This window comes from Adiantum capillus-veneris, chromosome 21, assembly GCF_014529385.1.
Source record: "Adiantum capillus-veneris isolate H3 chromosome 21, ASM1452938v2, whole genome shotgun sequence".
NCBI lineage: Eukaryota > Viridiplantae > Streptophyta > Polypodiopsida > Polypodiales > Pteridaceae > Adiantum > Adiantum capillus-veneris.
Window position 1 is genome coordinate 35,176,164 of NC_140951.1, and position 13,604 is coordinate 35,189,767.

The 13,604-nt window shown below is 45.1% G+C and overlaps 1 protein-coding gene and 1 pseudogene across 4 annotated transcripts in view; both read right to left on the reverse strand.

Moving 5' to 3' along the window:
• The window catches only part of LOC147430769 (NAD-dependent protein deacylase SRT2-like), a 123,315-nt gene that overhangs the window by 30,706 nt on the left and 79,005 nt on the right, over positions 1-13,604 (reverse strand). The window lies entirely within an intron of this gene.
• Positions 4,403-4,951, reverse strand: LOC147430770 (uncharacterized; annotated as a pseudogene).

Sequence of the window (13,604 nt, forward strand, 5' to 3'; positions counted from 1 at the left end):
AGATCGCATAATGCTGAAGAGAGGTTGGGAGAATGTCAAAAACCCAGACTTGTATATGGAAAACCGCCAAGGGAAATCGGAGGCGCATACAGGCAGATACGCAGTCAAGGAAATTCCTGCCACCTGGTGAAGCGACAATCCCAAAGCATTGTCTGCTGACAGTCTCATCACTGGCGGAACATCTGACACAACTAGAAGATCTGATACGACGCGCCTCCAAGAGATTCCAACAAGGAGAACTCCCGACAAACAACGCCAAAGAAACAAACGCTCCTTAAGAGGCAAGTGGCACTCCAAATTGCAGTAAGAACCTTTCTCCACCATAGATTAGATTTATGCAAAGCCCACAGTGCATTACAATGACTAGCCAGCCAAGACTCCTGCAGAAGAGAAACATAAATGCTGTGGGCAGAAATGGCATCAAGGGGAGTGTCCCATAAAGTCCAATCTGGCGTACATTATCCACTGGCTAGTGGCGGAATGGGGAGGAAGACAGCCAGCATATGCTCAAGCGCACTCCAAATCTGACGATCGTGCGCACCCAACCCATAGCGTGCAGTTGTGTGATAAAAAGGAAGCATATACCTAGATGAATCCACTACATCATCCACCGTGCGTATGCCTCGACAAGAAAGAAAGTATGCCTAGCGAGGCGATCGGTCAGCAAGAGCAAGAGAGAATGCCCTACTCCAGTGAATACTTTCCAAGCGTAGCAAATTCCCATCTGTTTGCTGTATGCCATGCCAAGAGAAATGATTCGTAGCGGTTTTCGGATTTTCCAAGCAAAGAGCAAACTAGAGGTGACCGAGCAACCAGGAATATGACCAACCATCTTGCCAAACACAATCTCCCATAGGGAAGTCCGCCAGTGACCAAAGGCAAGAGTGATAGCATGCTGACATAGTGCAGCAATCCGATGTGCAAGAGTAGGCAATAACATGGCCTTTCTCGCTAAAGCATGGCAGCAAAGGTCCAAAATATTAAGCCCCCCAAGACGCTTCGGGGTGCAAAGTTTCTCCATTGATAACAAACGGAGGCCTTTCTTGCAAGAGCTAGTGCACTACAAATGAGATACAATATCAGACATAAGCGAGGAGAGGCGAGAAGGAGGCCAATGCAACAACGGCAAGTAAAATTGAGCATATGCCATCATGATGCTTTGAACAATGCGGAATCAAACATATACGGCCATGTAGACAGTTTCCACTAATGCAATTTGACATTGAGGCATTGCATGACCCAATCCACTTGCTGAGTATTGGTTACCTGCCAACCAATAGGATACCCCAAGTGTCTGACAACCACATGTGGATCAAGAATTTCACGGGGCCACAAAAGATGATGCCAATCACATGCTTAAGGGGCATGAGTTTAGATTTCTGAAAATTAACCTCAAGGCTTGCTGCCAGACTGAATGTATCCAATGCTTCCATAATCTGTCGCACATCATCCTGGTTATTGCGGGGCATAAACAACGAGTCATTGGGATAACCCTGCCCAATAAAGTTATTCTCATAGGGTAATTTCAATCCATGACGACGACCAAGCGAAGTCAGGTGATCCAAATGCAACAAGGGGTTAGTGGCAATGGCATACAATAAGGCACTAAGTGGGAAACCCTACCTGACAGAGCATCCAAGAGAGGCCAAGGTGCAGTCAACTCACCATCAAGAAGGCCTAAAGAAGTACTGTGAGCATATTGAAAATATACAACATTGGCTAACTTTGGACCGAATCCAAGGGCCTGCATTGTAGTAGCAATGAATTCCCACTGAACCGTATAAAATTTGACGACGCGGGATGAAGTCGTACTACGTTGAATGGATACCCGCCATAAGAGGTTCCTTGATACAATTAACAATCATTGTAACCAAGATTTTATAAATAACCAACATAAGAGTAATTGGCCACCAAGGTGAGAACTGCTCACAAAGTGCTTGTTTGGGCAACAATTTCAGCAAACTCTCTTTCCATGATGACAGCAGATTCTGTTTAGACCACGCGGTATTCATCATGTAGAGCAAACATTCTTTTAAAAGCTCCCAAAAAGAAACAAAAAAATACACAGTGAGCCCATCCCAACCAAGGGATTGCCATTGGCCGAGAGCAAGTAATGCTCAGTGCAATTCATTTTCTGTAAAATAGTCAAAATAGAGCTCATAGTGAAGAGGGGAGAGCTCATCCAAATTCGAGCAAATTTAAGAGACTGTCGAAGGGAGGTTTTGAAGAGGAACACATAATCCACATGAACCTACTAGAACATGAAATAGTTACCTACTTTCCAGACTGTTCAAAACACACAAAATCTAAGCCAATCGAAAATGTATGCATAGGGCTAAAGCAGCGATAGAAGCACTCCAAAAATCCAGAAATATCGGCCAAACTGTATCCCTGGTAAACGGTTACAAAGGCATGTAGAGATGTAATCCACAAATCCAGAAATATCGGCCAAGCTGTATCCCTGGTAAACGGTTACAAAGGCATGTAGAGATGTAATCCACAAACCATTGCGTGTGAGGACAAAACCACAATAAATGTGGAATATTCTCAGTAGCGGCATCACAACAAACACATCGAGAGGGGGCTAATCCTCTATAGAGAAGAAATTTACCAGTTGGGAGAACCCTAGCAATACATCTCCACATGAATAATCGCTCTTTCAAGGGAAGCTTAGCATGCCACGTTTTCATAACTTTGTTGCACCACCATGTAGTACCTTCATCCATATGCCATACCTTATTGCAGTGTTCCCACCATGTAGTACCTTTATCCATATGCCATACCTTATTGCAGTGTTCCTCTAGCCAGGAAGATGACTACAAATGGCAATATACCTTTTTTGCAAATAAAGAAAGGATCAAGGATCCTGCATAATGCCAATCACAAAGTTGATCCTCGACGACGAGCGACAGAATGGAAGATCTAGAGTCCACAATCTCCTTGATGATTTGCCATTTGTGTCCGTAATGCATTCGAAGACCAAAAGTAAGAGCAGCTTGTCAAAACGAGAGTACATTTCCATCAGCATCTACAACTGATATTGCATCAATGCCTTTCTAGGAAAGAAAATAGGCATGTCTTGGAGACCGTTGAACAAGGGTTCCATCAAAAGCCAAACTCCAATTAAACTCTCAAGCCTGAGCGAATTGCCACTCGCATCATCCCGAACATGCCATGACAACTGCTTCGTGACTTGTTTCCAATCTGCTACCAAACTCGAAGAAAGGGGGTAGCCTAGAATCGTAGCTTCAAATTTTCCAAAAATTACATCCCAATAGGAAGGCTGCCAATGACCAAAGGCAGGTGTAGAAACCACATGAGAGCACAAAAAATCCACATCAGCATCCATGGTTATTTTTGCTCCACCAATACCAATAACAACGTGGCCTTCCTTGGAATAACATGAGAACACAAATGTAAGATATTCAGACCGCCACATTTTTTTGGAGTACATAATTTGTTTATAGCAAGCAATCGCACCCCTTTCTTATGAGAGCAAGTAGACCAAAAATGATCCAAAATCCAAGACATGAAAGCACGAAGACGACGAGGTGGCCAATGCAACAATGGTAGGAAAAACTGCATATATGCCATCGAGATGGACTACACTATTCTGAGTTGTACATGTAACAGCTAGGTAGCACGTGCGCGCACGCACGTGACGAGGAACGACTAATGCCCTTATCGTGTACATTATTGAGGTTTGTCGGACAGCCCCAAGGTATATCCGTATCTAATAGTACCCTGATCTTCAATCAAGCTTGGTAATATATTTTGCACCATAAAGTCTAAGTTCAGTATCAACAGTAACAAATACCGATTTTTTATAGTAATCTTGTTGAGAAATTTATAATCTACAACAAAATGCATTCCATTGTTTTTAGCAAGCCAGACTAGGGCGCCCCACACGGATTTGCTGGGCTCAATAAACCCTCTTTAGAGATAGACCTATAATTGTCTAAAAATCTCGTACTCCTCTTTCTTTCCAAACCAATATAATTGCAAAAAGACAGGATTTGTTAGTCCCTTGCCGGATCCAATCTTGCACACATGACATGACACAAGCCAAACACACATGTGAGCGGACATCAAGCTCACCTCCCAGCCATAGAGCCAATACGGACTCACCTCCGAGCTTGGGAGCCTGCAGCCAAAAGCCGGCTAGCCTCTGCCACCACAAGGGCCGGCGTCCCATACCACCGAGCCCACACCTATACGTGTGTGTGGGAAGAGCTACCAAGGGCCCAGAGTCCAAGTGTGGTGATCACACCAAATGTCTCACAAATGAGACGCGAGTCCTATTTATAGGACTTCATAATTAAAGGGCCATATTCACACTGGCCGGACATAACTGCAGGCGCCCATCCTAATGTCTAGGGACATAGCACTTCCCCCCTTATTTTTAATTGTTGTCCCCAGCAATATCCTTGGTTATAAAACCGGGGAAGCGATTCCTTAGCGATCTAACTGACTCCCAAGTAGCTTGGGACTCGGGACGATGCTTCCACTTGATCAAATATTCGGGGTACGAAGACCTGTGAGACTTCCGGACCCTTTGGTCGAGAGCTGATTCGGGTTCAAGTGGAATATAACGAGTGGTGTCTTCTAAGTTCGGGACTTGCTCAGGAGGAATTACCAAGTCATCCTGCCCTAGCCGTTCTTTCAAACGACTCACATGGAACACGAGATGAACAGCAATGCTTGGAGGCAGGTCCAACTTATAAGAAACCCCACTTATCTTCTTTGTGATCTAGAACAGACCGCAATAACAAGAAGACAATTTCGAGCATTGGCCAATTCGGATCGTTTCGGAATCCTTTGGTACCCTAAGGTACACCCACATGCCCTCCTGGAGTTCGAGGGGTTGTCGATATTGATTCGCATAAAAAGTAGCACGATCATGTGCCGTCTTTATGCTCTCTTTTGCGATCTGAAGCATTTCTTGCATATCGCGTAAGAAATTGGCCACCGATCGCATCTTGATTCCCTTGAATCCAGTGGCAATCAGTGATTTCGGCTCGTAACCGTACATAGCATAAACAAGCTATAGCCAGTAGCCGAGTGCTTTGTACTGTTATAAGCAAACTCAATCTGTGGGACATAGCGTTCCCGATCAGATTGACGTCAGGAGACATATGCTCGCAGCATGTCCTCCATAATTTGATTCGTGCGTTCGGTCTGTTCATCAGTTTCAGGATGATCTGAGAAGGACATGCACAGACGGGTCTCCAATTTTTGAAAGACCGTTTGCCAAAAATTGCCTGTGAATTTTGGATCACGATCATTGACAATTTCATCGGGCATAAAGTTTGAACAAGTGTTCCACAAAAAGCTGAGCTAACCCATGGCTCTTTACGCTGGAACGTGTGGGATAAATCGCGCCATTTTCGTGAGTCGGTCGACGACGACCCAAATGGCATCATGCCCACGATTAGTTTGGGATAATCCACTTACAAAAACCATAGAAATGCTTGACCATTTACTATCTGGAATTTGCAAAGGATGTAATAACCCTACGCATTTATGACGTTCAGCTTTGTTGAGCTGACATTGCACGCATTCCCGCACATACTTTTCAACAAAAGCTTTTATGTGTGGCCAATAGAAGTACCGACCAACCAAGGCCAAAGTACAGTGTATGCCAGGGTATCTTGCACTAGGTGCATCGTGACACTCAAACAAAATTTTCTTGTGAATATCTTCATCAACGAGCACACGCACTTTGCCTTGCTTGAAAAGTAATCCATTACGAATGGAATACTTTTCCGCTACATTTCTCTCCGTAGCCAGCTCAGAGGCGTTTGGATCGCCATAGCTTTCCGGGCTATGCATTCCCTCTTGGACTCGTTGCTAGATTGCACCGAAGTGACGATCATTTTGATAACGCCCTTTGAGAGAAAGATAGAAGTCAGTCGAAATTTCAGCAAAAGAAAGAGTATTGACCTCCGGAATTCTACTAAGGGCGTCGGCTACCATATTGGTAGCAGCCTTACGGTAGCGAATCTCGAAGTCAAACTCTTGCATGAGTTCGGCCCACCTTGCCTTTGGACCGCGAAGGTCGGGCTCATCACAAAGATTTCAAAGAATGGTGGTCCGTCCATACCACGAAGCAGGCACCAAAGAGGTAATGGCGCCAAACCTTCAAGGCATGAATGACCGCCAACAATTCCTTCTGTGTGAAATAACGGGTCTGCACGTCAGTGAGCTTGCGACTTTCAAATGCAACAGGCCGCTCATCTTGGTATAGGACAGCGCCGATAGCATAATCATTGGCATCCGTTTCCACCACATAGGGTTTATTCGGATCCACAATCTGCAACATTGGTGCAGTGGTAACGAGGCTTCAATGTTTAGAGGCATTGATCGAGCTCATCGGTCCATCGAACAAACGGACTAACACTACGCTTGTTGCTATTGACGCCCTTTAACAAACGAGTAAGGGGCTCGGCAATACGAGCGTAGTCCTTAATAATTTTTTGAAAAAAGCCATTAAAACCCAAAAAAGATTTTACTTGCCTAATCATGCGAAGAATGGGCCAATCCAGCACAGCACATATCTTCTCGGGGTCAATGCGAATGCCTTCAACCGAGATGACATGACCCAGATATAGCAATTCGGTGCGGAAAAAGTCGCACTTGCTTTGCTTCGCATACAATTTTCTTGCCTCAAAACACGCAAGACGAGATGAAGGTGTTGTAGATGCTCCTCGAGTGTTTTGCTGTATATTAAGATGTCGTCGAGGAACACAACCACCCACTTTCCCAAATACGGAAAAAAAAGATCATTCATCATTTGTAGAAAAGTGGCAGGAGCGTTGGTTAACCCAAAGGGTAAAACCAAAAACTCGTAATGTTCATACCGTGTATGAAACGCGGTTTTCGGGACATCACGCAGATGTATCTGTATCTGATGGTACCCAAAACGTAGATCGATCTTGGTGAAATAACGAGCACCCAAGAGTCGATCCATAAGGTCATCCATGCGAGGTAACAGATATTTATTCTTAACGGTGACCTTATTGAGACCTTTGTAATCTACGCAGAAGCGCATTCCTCCGTCCTTTTTAGCGAGAAGAACCGGAGCGCCCCACAGAGACTTACTAGGTTCAATAAAACCTTTGGCAAGATAGGCTTGAAGCTGCCTAGCTATCTCGTCCTCCTCTTTCGGGCTGAACCTATAAGGTTGTCGAGAGACGGGATGGCTACCAGCGAGCGGAAGCTCTATCTTATGATCGAGATCAGGCCCATGAGACGGTGGAAGCCCATCTGATAAATCCGACGGAAAAACGTCCGCAAATTTAGTCAAAACGGAATCAAAATAACGCTTAAATTTTACATCATGATCAGACAAAGAGACAGAAACTTCCAATGCAGTAACATCACCATTTGAAAAAAGAGAATTACATTGAGACGGGAAATTAACAACAGAATCTTTACCCAAACAAACTGCAAGTTGCACACTGGAATCATGATTCATGAGACAACGCATTGAATTCATTACCTGAAAGCAAATTTACATCATAATCGGCCGTCAAGGAAGAAGGAGATCCCTCGACCACATGGTACACACCATCAAGTTCAAAGAAGACTGTATACAATGCATAATCGATAGATAGAGAAGCTGTCTTATCGTAAAACTATGGCATGCCTTAAATAACATCTACATGCTGGATTCGGAGGTCGAGTCGCGGCACAACCTCAGTCCATTGATCGCTCCGACATTCCACATAACGGACCACATATAGATGGTCTGCGGGTGACGTGTTGACCTTAAGTGCTTGTACCACACGAGAAGAAATAAAATTATAAGTAGAGTCGTTGTCGAATAGGACTGTCACTACATGGCCATTGATCTCTCCTTTAACGCGGAGAAGATCATGCGGGCCAAATACACCTTATTAACGCGACAATCTAGGCAGCTACGTGCATTAACGTGAAAATTTTCTGAATCAATAAAAGATAAAGTACCTGGATTATCGACGACGTTTACCGAAGTAGTCGCCGGTGCAGAGATAGACGGCTTCCTCTTTTGCTTTGGGACACACCTTGTCGCCATGAAAGTGGTCGGTCTGGTGGCAGTCAAAACGACACTTCTTCTTTTGATCCTCCATGCAAGCTGCCTTGGATTTGCCGCATGCTTCGGTTTCTTCTGCGGAAGGTCCAATGATTGACTTGCGGCTGCAGAAGCGTTTGAACGCTTGTAATTTGACGTAGAGGGACCACAGCAAGTAGTTTCCCATTCGTCAGGGCCACCTCCAGAAGCTGCCAAGGTGTTGTCATAGTTCTTGGCGAACTTGTAGATGTCCTCTAGCGAAGTGACGAGATTCTACAATACCTCGTTCTGGTAAGCCGGCGGTAATCCAAACAGATAAAGCATATACAGTATAACCTGCGGATTTTCCAAGGCTTTCGTCTTGTGGACGAAGTCCCTGAATTCCTGCGAGTAAGCGTCCACGGTTTTCTTACCCATTTCCAACTTGAAGAGCTTCTTGAAGCACTCCCTCTTATCGACTTGCACAAAGCAAGCGCAAAAGACCGTATGGAAGTCGGCCCAAGTGGTTGGCTTAGATCGTAACCCAGCCCATCACGCATATGCCTTGCCCTGGAGCATGATTTGTATCTGACTAATGCGCTCAGCATCAGTAAAATGATACAAATCAAAGTGGGCCGTCCATTTGGCCAGCCATGAGTAACTACTGATGTTGTATAGCGACGAGAGATGCGTGGAGGTAGAAGAGGGGGGAGAAGAACCCTCAGCCCGTGAGTGAGTGTGGAATCGAGAGGAGAAAGAGGTGCCTCCTCCATGGGTTGATGGGTGCTAGCGGCGCCATTCTCGTGCGGAGAAGCGTCGTGTGACGCCATGGCGCGTGACATGTAGTAGAAAGTGAAGCAGGGAGGAAAGATAGAGTGCTTTGCGCACGAGAGAGGGTAAACGGCGACTAGCAGGTATCACTTCCTCGCTCGTCGGCGAGATGGAGTAGAGAGTTCAAGTGAAGAAGGCGAGGGTGGAGGCGAACGGCTTTAGGAGAGAGATGGAGCAGCCTCAAAAATTGATCAGCGTATCAAGGTGACTAGCCCTTTCATAAGTGGATGTTCTCTTCAAAGGGCCATGTTCACACTAATTTCAAAAACAGGTGGTAACTTCACGACTTTGGTCGGTGATTCAATAAAAGAAAGTGGTCACAAAAAAGGCTTAGCGGGAAATAAACGCCTCAAAGCACCACCCTATGCGTAGCCGACTTCGCGTCGCCTTCCCCCATAACCGTCTGGAGCAAACCGCCCCAGCATCGTCCTTTGGTTGCCGCCCTCTCGCCACCTTGGGTCTGCCGCCCTCTCTACTCCGGTGGGTAGACCAAGTCGATCTAGTCCAGCGAGTAGCATCACTGGCAAAGGTATGCATATCCACCAAAATGCGCGCCGTCCTGGGCCTACCGCCCTCTCTGCTTACTATGCCAGAGCAGCACTGTCAGTTCACCTGCAACCTTCTGCTGGGCAGTGGCCTGCGCGCCATGTAACAAACTTGGACACTCCAAGTCAAGAATCTACCGCGACACGACAGGAATTCACTTCAAAACAGTTCACAATTTGATTCGGCGGCGGAGTTCCGTGCCAAGAGATATTGGCCCCAAAGACTGGCGCCCCTTTCGATATTTCTTTTTATATTAATCTTCGAGCAAAATACAACTCCCGCATGTGCTCTCTCTCAGACTTTGCGTCCAGATGCTCTGTAGAGGGAGCCCCCCTTGGGATCTTTATAAAGGTTACAAGGGATGCTAAAAGCAAAGCCCCAAAAGCTTCAAAATCAAAACCTTCATAAAAATCAACTTAAATAAAGCAAATTTTCCCAAAAGCTTCACTAAGCAATTGCGTAGAGTTCACCTGCTACTTTTTCCCAGCGCAAAACGCGGAATTCCGTACAGCTAGGCACGTCAACACTGATTTTTGCAAATCACGGGTTTCCGTACAGTGAGCGTCAACAGCTGCGCGTAAATCCCGGAATTCTGCCACGTGTCAATGCCGCCTTTCACAGGCCTGCCAGCCCGGGGGTTGTGGGTGCTCTGCTACCCCATGTCCAGGCCATGCCACGTCACCAGATTGTGACATACCCCCCTATTGAAAGCATCGTAATCGCCCTCAATTACGCCTGCAAAACAGACAAAGGCCATAAACTGTCTTAGCAGACACTGACTGTTAGTACTGACGCACTAGAAACACACATCTAGCACATGTACCAATCGACAGTCACATCACAAGACATCACATGACAAATCACATTCACAAATTCATTCGGATCTCAGACCATGATGAATCGGCAACGTATTTAGAAATAGCATCTAGATCCACTCGGGACCTCATAGATGCCCGATTAACTAATCCATTATACAATCACGTCTATCGAGATCTTTCAGACCGAAATGCTGCAGTCATTTCGTCTATCAGTTCCTGCACTTATGTAACAGACTTGAACACTCCAAGTCGAGAATCTACCACGTCAGCACAAATAAACAGTTCACAGTTCACAATTGATTCGACACTGGCCGGGGCAGGTGCTCACACTCGGACTCTGCGTCCAGATGCTCTAAGTTGTGAGAGGCCTACCTGCTTATTTATAAATTACAAGGGATGCCAAAAGCAAAGCCCAAAAGCTTGTAAACTCAAAATCTTTGTTAAATAAAGCCCTCATAAAGTAAAGCAGAGACACTTTCTTTCTCTCTCTTATGCTTTTATAAAATAAAGCAATTCAATTTAAAGCTCCCTCTCTCTCTTGCTGACTTTGCATAGCATAAAAAAACTGCCCACGCAATTTCTGCTTTTTTTTTTTGCATGCTGCTGCCACGTCATCAGCCATTCGGAATCTGCGCCGCAAATCACGGAGGCGTCCATACAGCCTGCCACGTCAGCCCTTAGGGTTTCCTGCTGCCACGTCAGCCCTGCTGGATTGCCACGTCAACGCTGCTGGGTAATTGTCTGCTACCCACTGATGGGGTGTGTTCTAGGGCTGTGCCACATCACTGATTTGTGACATACCCCCCTCTTGAAAGCATTGTAATCGCCCTCGATTACGCCTACAAAACAGACAGAAGCCATAAATTGTCTTAGCAGACACTGACTGTTAGTACCAACGCACTAGGAACACACATCTAGCACATGTACCAATCGACAGTCACATCACACGACATCACAGGACATCACATGACATTGAACATTCATTCGGATCTTAGACCATGATTTATCGGCAATGTAGCTAGCAATCGCATCTAGATCCACTCAGGACCTCATCGATGCCCAATTGACTAACCCTATTTGCAACCATGTCTATTCGAGATCATTTAGATCAAAATGTTGCAGTCATTTCGTCTATCAGTTCCTACACTTAAAAACAAGTCAAGTACAAATCAGTTTCATATTCCGGAATTCCATTTCATAAAGTCATCCAGCAGAATACTGTCAACTCTCAGTATCCCTGAATCTCAAAGAGATATCAGTGACTCTAGTATTCGAAAATCGAGGCATCTGTTGACAAAGGAGCGGAGTAACTCCCCTCTCGTGCAAACCCACTGCACCAGATCTCCGGCCAAACTGAATTCTGGGTTCCATTTGGAATAGCCTATGCTAAATCAAAAGCTTCAAGATAAAGATTCACATTCCGAGGAATATCTGCTAGGTCTTCCTCCTCCATTCGCTTTGTATCCATTGCGAAGTAGGTCTTGAATTTAACCAAGAACCATCAGTTCGCTTTACCTTCTTTCTTTCTTTTTGTGCCAATTTTTGTTCTTGAACGAGTATCTACTCTTTTTCGTCCAATTCGGGTTGCACATCTAGCTTCCCATCATCGGGCACATCGCCTTCAAGAGACTCGCATGAAAAACATTGTGAATCCTCCAAGTATTCTGGCAGCTTCAGTCCAAAGGAGATATCATTTATCTTTTTGGGAAATCTGGAAAGGTCCACACTATCTCATGCTAAGCTTTGAAAGAAGCCGCTCCTTTCCCTGTTTTTTTTTTTTCTTCTCGGGAGTGCCTTCCCATAATGTAAGAGCACCCAATCATTCTCCTTCAATTTCAAATCGCAACAATGGCGATCTGCTGCCTTTTTCTGTCTTTCCTACAATTTCTGCAAAGCCTTCCGGACCAAGTCCCTCGTGAACTGGTCGGCTTCAAAGAAAAATTCTTATCTTTCGTGCTAAGGAAGGGTGGAACCTTCGTAGCAAATTCAAGAATCTCAAATAGCACCTTCCCCATCAAAGAGTTAATCGTGTTTCACTGAATTCCTATGATGTATCGCGGAAATAGCCAGAACCAACGGCTTTCGGGACAAAGTATTTACCACCAATTTCTTATGTCCCTGCACATGAACAATCTGGAAGTAAACTGTGACAAGATGTTTGCCCACCGTATCTGCTTTTTCCGATCGTTGCTTCCGTGACAAGAAGTAGCGTAAACTCCCATCATCTGTGAAAAACGTAAAATCGGCTCCGAGTAGGTAATGCCGCAACTGATTAAGACCATGGATAGCTGCCAAAAGCTCTTTCTCACAAATCTGTGCTGTCAATTCCGGCCTTGAAAACAATCGGCTCTCATAGGCAATGACATTGGCCTTCCTGCATTAAGACCGCATCTAGACTAAGACCATAAGTATCACAATATACTTCAAACGACTTCTGCAAGTCCGGCAAAGTCAAAACTGGTCCCGTAGTCAATTTCTCTTTCAAAATCTGAAAGGCAGTCACCTCTGTGGGTCCCCACGAGAAAGGGACTCCTTTCTGTGTCAAGATATGCAAAGGGGAAGCAACCTCTGCAAACTTTCGAATGAACCGCCTATAGTACGAACACAATCCCAAGAAGCTTCTAACTTCATGGACATTCTTCAAATCGGGCCAATCACGGATAGTCTCTATCTTGGCCGGATCCATTTGCACTCCTGCTGCTGCTGACACAATGTGACCCAAAAAGTGTATCTCTGGAAGGAAAAATTCACTTTTCTTTGCATTAATCACCAACTTGTGATCTCTTAATGCCTAAAAGACCTGAAGCAGATAATCTCTATGTTCTGCCTCATTCTTGGAGAAAACAATGATGTCGTCAAAGAAAGTGCCAACAAATAGCCTGTACTCTCGAAAAATCTTGTCCAGCATCCGGTTAAATGTCGCAGGAGCATTAGTTAGGCCAAAAGGCATCACCAAAAACTCAAATAATCCAAAAGTCATCCGAAAGGCTTTCTTGTAGACGTCTCCCGGTGCGATTCGGATCTGATGATATCCACTCTTCAAATCAATCCTGCTAAACCACGAGGATCCCTGTAATCTGTCGAGTATATCATCGATCCTAGGAATCGGAAATCTGTTCTTGATGGTGATTTTGTTGAGAGCTCTATAATCGATGCACATTCTCCAAGATCCGTCTTTCTTCAAAACCAACAACACTGGAGAGCAATACGATGAAGTACTAGGCTGGACAAGACCCTTTTCCAAGAGGTCTTTCACTTGGTTCATAATCTCTTCGTTCTGGGCTCGGCTCACACGGTAAGGTGACCAGTTCGAAGGTGTGCTTCCTGGTATCAGATCAACAGGATGTCATATGATCTTCAGGATGAGCGGGTGGTAA